We start from the raw sequence: 8,542 nt of genomic DNA, 5'->3' as shown, positions 1-8,542 counted from the left end.
CGAAAAGCGGAGACTGCCTCTTCTACTGTACAATCGCCTCACAGAATTAACCTTACAGGGCTGGCATCAGCGAGGAGTTCCTGGCAAACAGAGCATCAAAGATACCCACCAGCACGTAGGCAGTATAGGGGGCAGGCTACTGTTCAACTGCGCACCGATCACACCTCCGAATGATCCTTAAAACGTATGCAGTGTTCAACCCAAATGAACAGTTGCGCCTCACCGTCTCGTCCATATCAGTAAAGACGTCAATAAAAGATGCTCCGCTCGCTGTAACATACGACAGCTCCTCTGAACAGACAGCAAGTCGAAGATTGTCACAGGGGAGGATGCAGCGCTGTCCCTGTCACAGCATCCCTTTTCCCTCGTCGCCAAAATGAAGTGAAGAACCAACGCAGGTAAGATGTAACTTCTTTATTTGTAAGAAAGATTACTGCATCCTCAGCTTACTGGTGAAGCCAGGTCAACCTCTGAAGTGCCAGCCTCGTCAACATTCCAAGGCTGCCTTCATGGCAGGGTTCTAGAACTATACCATTGTGAGAACAAGGGAGGGGGTAGGGAACATACCAAGTGGCAAAGTTATAACAAAGGGTTAAATAATGAGTGTTCAAAGAGACGGCCAGCAAAAAGCGGAAGTCAAAGCAAACTGGTAGATTTTGAGTTCAAGGACATCAAATCCAAAATGCACAAAGAAATGAAAAGGTTGTAAAAAGTAAGACGAAAGAAGCTGAGATCGGAGAAAACTGCGGTTAAGGGATTTCGTTGATGGAAGTATCGACTATAATGATTTATAATCATCAGGGGAAGTAGATAAAGGATTTTTTCTTAAATTCAATTTGCAAATAGCATTAACACGATATAAGAAAATTAACATATAATATAAATGAAGACATTCTGTTGAGGTTTTTACTGCATTTAGCGTCACAATTTTCTTTTTCTTCAAATAAAACCAACATGACGTCCAAAATGGGACCTTTCAAGTCAGTCATGCCAAAACATTTGACATGCTATCTGACATGTCTAGGAGCGGTCAGTGTAACAGCAAGGTGCCCAATGAACCAGTACAGCATCACAAATTAAATATCCAGAGTCGGTAATTGCTAGAAAGCCGACTAATGCCTCAAGAAACTGTCAACCGTTATCCTATAGAGCGCCACGCCCCGTATGGCTGTCAGCTCGGGTGAGTCCAAAGGTTCAGAATAGAGCGGAACACCGAGGACCGTCTGTCAAGTCGTACATAGACCGTGACAAATCCCAACCTTTCACAAAAGCCCTACTTCACAGTACCCTCTCCCCGCCATTCCGTCACAGCATGGCAAGGAGTACCAAATGTAGCCTAAGCTGCCACCTTCGTGGCGAACTCTCGAACCAATCAGCACTCACGAATTCTGTTCGGCTGCTAGGATTTGCTGCGGTGGCAAAAAACTTCCAATCATGGGGCACCTTGCATCTGGAAGGCCCTCGGTTCCCAAACGACTCCCAGAATATGTTCAGCAGCGGCACTGGTTGTTGGGCGACCTGGAAGTGCTAACATTACCGATAGTCGCGAAAAGATCAGCAACGGATGACGGACAGTAGGATGGATTCATGAACGGTGCGTGTAAGTAGTGCCACGTAGCATACCTGTAAACTTTTAAAGATTGAAGTGTAGGTGTAAGTGCCTAGAGATTAATTTATTTTATAGACAGTTCACATATGGAAGTGAGGGGTATCTCCCAGGAACTCATTTTGCCATTTAGTTTGAAATACTTGATTTTAAAGCAGGTTGGGTGAACAGTTTAGTCGAGAATTGGCAAGACTTAAAGGTACAGCTTAAAGTTGCAGTGGGCAGGTGGGATCTTCTCAACGTATATATAGAAATTAATTGGGAAATTGTATTATTTAAATTCCATGGAAAAATGTGTATATCATTCAACATGGGGCAGAAGATGAGAATTTGTGGGGTTTGAAGGCGGGGGTTCTCTCATAAGGAATTCTGAGGGGGAATATGAATCCATCTAATTTCAAAGGCTATTTCTAATGTGTCACTTACTCAATTTTCACTTAATGTGTATAGTTTGTATGTGTGTGTGTGTATATATATATATACAATGAACTGGATTTTTAGCGCCATGGTTCACCATTTGAGCTGGCAAGAAATGGCATTTTTTTTTGTAAGTATTGCAGGACCTTCTTAAAAATACACAACAAAGCGCAGAGTCGACTGTGGATTGATAACTTCCTGCACTATGGACATTAGGCACTGTAAAGTCTGACCTCTTTGTAATTGAGTTTTAACAATTGTTATGCATTCAACCCAATAAGTTGTGGATTTAAACTATTTTTACAGTTTTCAATTTTTTTTTTACTTCGGTTTATCTATAATATATTTTAAATAGATAAATCACCTTAAATCTAACTAAAGCTGACGGTACACTGAATTTTATCTTTAGGCACTATGTGCAAGTCACACTAGAGGGTATTACAAGGACCCACCTATTCTTTTGTCCTTTGTATAACATATCTTTTAAATGTCTTATATTGTCATGGTTTTAATTAACTACACAATAAATGTTGTACTACTATATCTATATTATCTACTGGCTGTCGCCAGTAGATAGTTATAGTTAGGACCTATTTTCCACAGGAAATCCGCAGCATTCTATTGGGAATATCTTTGGCGCCGATTGACGAATCTTTGCAAAATTTTCCAAACTTTTGGCCAGCTCCGCTCCGCTCCTACCCTGAAAGTTTTGCGGTGATTCGTCAAGCGGGGGCCGTGAAAAAAGGAGGGTCCCAAAACGCGTTTTCCCCATGTAATTTCCCATAGGATCTGTTGTCGCAGCTCCAGCCCGAACCGCTGAACGGAATGACACCTAATTTGGCAAAGAGGTAGTCCTCAATTCAGACTTGTGCCTTTTGCTTACATGGTGTAAATCCGTTCAGTAGTTCCTGAGAAAATTAGAGTTAAAAGTACATATATATCTATGGCCAGGGAGGATCCTCGGATCCTCCCCGCACCCTCCCGAGCACGAGCTGAATGCTAATTGGCTGCCAACCCTCTGAATCAGGAAGTGTTGGCAGCCATCTTGTGCCTCGGTAGAACCAAGGCACAAGAAAGCACAAAAACAAAGACGCAAAACGCAACAAGGGGGCAGGGTCGAAACACCCTGACCCCTAGGCCTGCTCAGGGGGTCCCACAAGGACCCCCAAGGCCCCCCCAAAATTATTATTTTTTTAAAAATCACGGGATGCGTGTAGGATCCGCGCATCCCGCTAACGAAAAGCACCACGGAGCTGTGTTGCAGAGTGTTGTAAAAAGGGGCGTGGCCTCTGAATACCTCTCTGCAATGCAGCTCCCTGGCGCATACTGGAGGTACCTGGTGGGCTAGTTGGCCCCCAGGGGACCTCAGGATTGAAGAGGAATTAATTCCCCAACTTAAAACGCGCCACAGGGCGTGTTTGCACACGTCACCTCAGGCCCCTCCCCCTTCCTTCTCCATTGTACAAATATTCCTCTAAAATCAGCCGAACTACGAATTCCGATTTACTCACCTGTAATCAGGAGAGAACCCAGTGCTGCATCTTTTAGCCCAGCACTGACCCTGAAAAGTAATTCTAAGCGTATTTACCAGTAACTTGTATTTCCTTCCATAGGAATCCATTGTGTGGTTTTCACCAGAAAATTTTCGAAGTGTCCATTTTCGAAACGTACAAATATTCCTCTAAAATCAGCCTAACTACGAATTCCGATTTACTCACCTGTTATCAGGAGAGAACCCACGGCTGCATCATTTAGCTCAGCACTGACCCTGAAAAGTAATTCTAAGCGTACTTACCAGTAACTTGTATTTCCTTCCATAGGAATCCATTGTGTGGTTTTCACCAGAAAAGTGTCTATTTTCACAAACTAAAAATATTCCTAAAAAATCGACTGTATGACTTAAACACATTCTTTCAACTGTTTACAGGAGGTTGGCCAGTGCTGGATCAAGGATCCACCACTTAGTAAGAAAAAGTAACGATAACACTACTTACCTGCTAAGTGAATTTTCTGCCATAGGATAACATTGGTGATTCTATGGGAAAAAGTTTTTAAGTGTCAACTTTTAAAATACAATAATATTCCTTAAAAATCACTACTGTAACCAAAGCGCTTTTATTCAACTGTTTACAGGAGATGTCCAAGGACTTAATCTAGGATCCAGTCTTGTGGTTAGAAAAGTAATCCATAAAGTAACTAATTGCATTTAACTAGAAATTCACATTGAGCTCAATGTTGCTTTGTGTTTGAAATTGTGTTGCCCATTGCAACAACTGTAACTACTGTACTTAAAAGTCTGTTGCCTATTTGCCAAGTATTTAAACTAAAGTAATTCATTCTGAGAAAGTATATTTTGTATTGTAATGTATAATGTAATTATAATGTAATTAAAAAAATATATCTAAAAATAAAATAGTTTAAAAAATGTAGTAAATCAGTATCAAAAAAATCAGTATAACAATTAATACATTCAAAATTGTCATTTAGAAAACCTTTGAAATTCACTGAAAAAAAACATAGGTTTCAGGCCAGATATAGTTAGGAATTAGCATTTAAAAAACCTCTGAAATTCACTGAAAAAACCATAGGTTTCAGGGGCGTTATAGTTCGGAATTGGCATTTAAAAAACCTTAGAAATTCACTGAAAAAACCATAGGTTTCAGGGGCGTTATAGTTAGATGGACATTTCCCTCGTACAAAACCCTAGAAATTCCCCTGTTATAGTTAGTTCAGCTAACTATAACTCCCGCCCCCGCAATGCACTGCTGATGACGTCACATATTACATCACTCATGACATGGTCAATGACATCACTGATGACATCTGAAATGACATCACTGATGACATCACTGATGACGTCATCCATGTGATATATTAGTGCATGTTCTCACACCCTTTGATATACTCAATCAAAATTTCAGACGTCCATTCTCAAAACCATAGATACTCCAATACCAATAACTACATACCCACTCATTGACTCTTAGATCTACACACACATCCACTCACTCACCTGTACAGTCACTCATACTTACAGTCACTCAGTACAGGACTATCATATGCATTTATACACCTACATAGACACTCACACACCACCAATCATCCATAGAGGTACTCTCACACCTAGTCAGTCATGCAAATAATTAATCACACTCCCATTTACTCACCTATGCAGTTATACACACACAAGTTCACTTACTCATAAAAATAGTACCACATTCTTACGCTCTTATACAATCACTGATACAAGCACACACTCATCCATACAGCCACTCTCACAATCACACACTCTCACATATACCCACTTATATACTCTTACACACATATATACTGCCTTTCACATATGTAGTTACTCACACATGTATCACTGAGATTTACATTCAATCACTAACACACCCATACATACACTCACCCAACCATACAGTCCATCACAGATGCACTATTAAAACCATGCACCCATAGAATCACCCACTCACACATGTATGCACAGAGTCACACACACCCCAACCACACAAACACTCAGGCACCCAAACAGATATTCAGACAACCAATCAATAACCCATAGAGACACTCATATAGCTATTCACAAAACCATGCAGCCGCTTATACACCAACAGACCGACAGATACAAACATTCACACAGTTTAGTCACTAGTCTGCAGTAAGATACGTTTAATGACTCACTTATACAGTCAGTCACGCACCTACTAAATCATCCATTCACACCCTTATACACCCACTCATTCTTCCATAGGTTTTTCCCTATATATAGATTAAACATATTTAACATTTACAGAAACACACACTCACAACATTTAAAAAAAATATATATGTATTTCATGTGAATATTAATTGAAGACAAACTCTAAACTAGTCTTAAAACTAATATATTTTTACATCTAATCCTATAATTTTTTTTAATTCCATTTCGCGGATGCGCGCTGGATGCGTGCTGCCTATGCGCAGGGTGCGCGGATCCCATGAGACCTGCAAAAAAAGAGATTTGATTGGTTCATTGCACTTCCTGTTCTAACTATTGAAAGACCCCACCCAATTCAATCATTCTTCTTTGACCTTCTTTGGAGGAGCATCTCTTGGCAGAGAAGAAGATTTTTTTAGACTAAGTTTACACTTAGCTCTAACTTTTTTCAACTAAAAATGGCTTCAGGGCAGCAGGCATCACCTGCATCTCCTCATACATCTGAGGATGAATTTTTGGAGGAGGTACCACACAAAGAACGTTTTTCTTCAGTGGTGTGGACATTTTTTACTTTTCCCGAGGGGCAGAATAAGACCAATGCCACCTTGATCACATGCAAGATTTGCAAAAGAGTGCTGTCGCGAGGGGATCCTAACAAGAAATACTCGTGCGGCACGGCTAGTATGATGAAGCACCTAAGGACCCTTCATCCAAACAATCATGCACGAGAAGAGTGTAAACGGATGAGAAACACTCCTGCGCCTTCCACCTCATCGCAGCCGAGCACTTCAAGAGTGCATCCATCTTCCCAAAACTTGGACATCTGTTCAAAATTTCAATTTTTAAAAGTGCTCTGCACTAAGTACAATGCGACTTTGTGCTACGGTGAGCAGCCGATCGATCTGATCTGCCGCCGGCAAGAAAGTCACATTTGCTAGTTTTAAAAAAAAAAATTTTTTTATTGTTCCTTGAAGTTCATTGTTTAGTTCCTCCTGTTTTGTTTTGTTTTTTTCTTTTTCTCCCCAAAAATCACAAAATTGTTGGAAAACCCCCCAAAAAAAGAAGAAAATAAAAAGTTCTTGTAAGAACTAACTTTCCTGGTTTAAAAAAAAGCTAAATTTCTTTGTTAGTGTGTGAAAGTTTAGATGAATGTATGTGAGGTATGTAATTGACTGAATGAATGCATTAGTAGCGTATGGTGAATGTATAAGTGCAGAACTATGAGGAAGTGCTGCAGCATCACACAGTAACCTCTTTAACTGCAGTGTGCTGTAGTACTTCCAAAGCACAGGGATGCAACATATGTACATAAATATGTTGCAAATCTATGCTTCTCTCTGCACGGCTGCTTAAACTGCAGCTATGTGGTGACCCAGGCACCCTTGCACCATAGTGCAAGGATATCTGTGTCATGTGCTGTTTGTTTTTGTGCAGGAAGACACACCTTCCTGCACAAAAACAATCAGTAAAGGCATTTTTCTCTTTCAATGTATGCTGAGCATTGTAGCATGCATTGAAGATATAAAAATGTGAAGAAATGAAAACAATTCTCCTTGTTGTGCTTTCCTACACCAATTTTAGAATGGTGCAGCATTCACACACATATCGAAATTTATGATTTCTGATAAATCTAGACATGTGTCTTGTTCTATGAGTATTCAGTGCAATCATGCACAACAACACTTATAGAACACCCTTTCAACGCAAAGTGGTGTGCATAATGAGGTTGTATTTACCTGGAGTATAAAAAGTGCACAGAGTGCCTTTTCCTCTCTTTGTAAATATGAAAGAGTGTCTTGCACAATAACTATGTTACAAAAAGTGACATATTTCCGGTTTTAAAATTCCTTGCGAAGGATAGAAGGTAAGCACAGAGTTTTGTCTGCAAAGATGTTCAAAGAATAATGATTGAAATGATTGTGGTCCTTCAATAGGTACAATGGGAAATATTATGAACCCCTCAAATCTCTTTTTTTGCAGGTCACATGATATCTGATTATGGTCAGATTTCAAAACTACATAGGTATAAACAGTGTTTTTAGAAACGTGTTTCAACTTTGTAGCTTCTTGCAGACCTCCTCATTCTGCATATTGAGACTTAGTTAAACTTACCTTCACAGTAATAGGAATAAAAAATGGTATACATTTTTTTCAGATTTTTATTGCTATCTAAATTCATATAAATTGCTTATTTTAAAATTTGGATCTGTGAAAGAAAAGGAAAAAAAAATTATAACATGTAATAATTCATTTTTTACAACACAGCATCATTTCCACAAAGTAATTTGTTTGCCTTTATTGCTGTTCTCAGAATATATTGAATTTCACTAAAAAAAGTGATTTCAATCGTACTCCTCACTTAACAGCGGGCAAACAAAAACAATCGGAAAGATTGTTAAAAAAAAAAACCAACATGCTATTCTCAGCAAAATATCACAAGATACAAATCACAGATATATAAAATTCTTACGGCTAACAAAATTTTATAAGTTTAACTTACAAAAACTGTAAATGTTGCCGCTTTAAAATATTCACCGAATCTGAGGATACATTTTTGGAGAAGGCACCACGCCCACAACGTTTTTCTTCAGTGGTGTGGAAATTTTTTACTTTTCCCGAGGGGCAAACAAAGACCAATTGCCACCTTGGTCACGTGCAAGATTTGCAAAAGAGTTCTGTCGCGAGGGGATCCTAACAAGAAATACTCGTACGGCACGGCAAGTATGATGAAACACCTAAGGACCCTTCATCCGATCAATCTTGCACGAGAAGAGTGGAAACGGATGAGAAACACTCCTGCGCCTTTCTGAGTTTCTTTT

At 39.5% G+C, this 8,542-nt stretch overlaps 1 protein-coding gene across 2 annotated transcripts in view; it reads left to right on the top strand.

The window, feature by feature from the left end:
- Positions 1–1,448: 1,448 nt before the first annotated feature.
- The window catches only part of YIF1A (Yip1 interacting factor homolog A, membrane trafficking protein), a 189,319-nt gene continuing 182,225 nt past the window's right edge, over positions 1,449–8,542 (top strand). Inside the window, exon 1 of one of the 2 annotated variants that reach the window (XM_085625806.1) lies at positions 1,449–1,594. The gene's annotated coding sequence lies outside the window, so the exon portion shown is untranslated. Of the gene's footprint in view, positions 1,601–8,542 lie in introns of both variants that reach the window. The other variant, XM_085625805.1, reaches the window with a different exon arrangement.

This window comes from Triturus cristatus, chromosome 9 (assembly GCF_964204655.1).
Source record: "Triturus cristatus chromosome 9, aTriCri1.1, whole genome shotgun sequence".
Classification (NCBI taxonomy): Eukaryota; Metazoa; Chordata; class Amphibia; order Caudata; family Salamandridae; genus Triturus; species Triturus cristatus.
This window is presented reverse-complemented; position numbering and strand designations above follow the sequence as displayed.